A 1,222-nucleotide genomic window follows, 5' to 3' on the forward strand; every position below is an offset into this window, starting at 1 on the left:
AAGAGGCTCCAAAGAGCCGCAGCAAACAGCTGTAGGGGGAAGGAAAGAGCAGGGAGGCTGTTAAAGCAAATGAAGCAGCTGGGAAGCACCCGTGCCTGCACCCAGGAGAGGCTGCACGGCACAGCCACGCGCCCTGCAAAGGCCTTTCCCGGGATTACTGCAGGGAGAGGGGCCGGGCATGGGCTTATCCATGCATGAGGCTGGAGCACGGGCAGCCGTGGGCACCTGCTGCTCCAGGTTTGGCTGCGAGGGCGCGGGTGGCAACACAGCCCTGATGCTGTCAGAGCAGCAAATGGATGCTGAGGTCCCCTCGCTCCGCGGTGGCACTGCTACAAGAGGAGTCTTCCCCCAGGCGGCTCAAAATCCCCGCTGGGGCCTGGGACGCAGGGACATCTTAACCCAAGGCATCCTGGAGATAGCATGGACAAGGTGTCCAACCCACAGGAGACCGAAGCCAAGACCTCTACCAGGGCCATGGCTCAGGTGCCCCAATTTCCTTCCATCTGCTTCGGCTCCGGGGTGCAGTTGAGGTGGCCTCTGCCGATGGGGACATCCCTGTGTGGCCACCCGGCTTTTGCAGACAGCTCCATGGTGGCTCTTTGGTGTATGCAAACGGGCTCCTCTCCCTGCAGTGGCGGTCTGGCCTTTTCCAGGGCCCTGCGTGTGGGCGCTCACAGGGGAGATGGTTAGGAGTCATTCAGACCAGCACTGAAAATGCAGTACACACATACATACGTATATATATATATTGTTTTCTTTCACATTTGTCCTGCAGTAAAGATTTAAAATGCATAGAGGGATATCGGGAAAGAGCCCCCTTGGCAAAAGGCAAGAAGGAAACAGAGGCTGGGGAGACATCTCTCCCCAGGCAAGAGCCCCACAACCTCYCTGMGTCTTCTCCTTCAGAAAAGGGGTGYGTTATCYGCACGGCAGGGCTCGGGACAGGGGCCAAGRGCAGTGGGAGCACTATGGCTTGGGGTCCCTACGCTCTCCATCCGCCAGCAAAAAACGGSATTCCATGGGCAGAGGTAGCGGGTTGGAGGACGCACAACCCCCATCCGAACACCCCAGACCTGCTGCAAAGCTGGGACCAGGGAGCGCCCAGCGGAGCCCGGGGCGCCGTGGCAGGGAAAGCAGGTGTGTACAAAGGCCAGGTACCCGTAACAAAAATAACCTTGTGCTTTCCCTCCCGCTCCGCCCTCACCTTTTTTTTTTTTTTTTT

Source organism: Nothoprocta perdicaria, unplaced genomic scaffold (genome assembly GCF_003342845.1).
Source record: "Nothoprocta perdicaria isolate Ctin4 unplaced genomic scaffold, notPer1 scaffold_75, whole genome shotgun sequence".
NCBI lineage: Eukaryota > Metazoa > Chordata > Aves > Tinamiformes > Tinamidae > Nothoprocta > Nothoprocta perdicaria.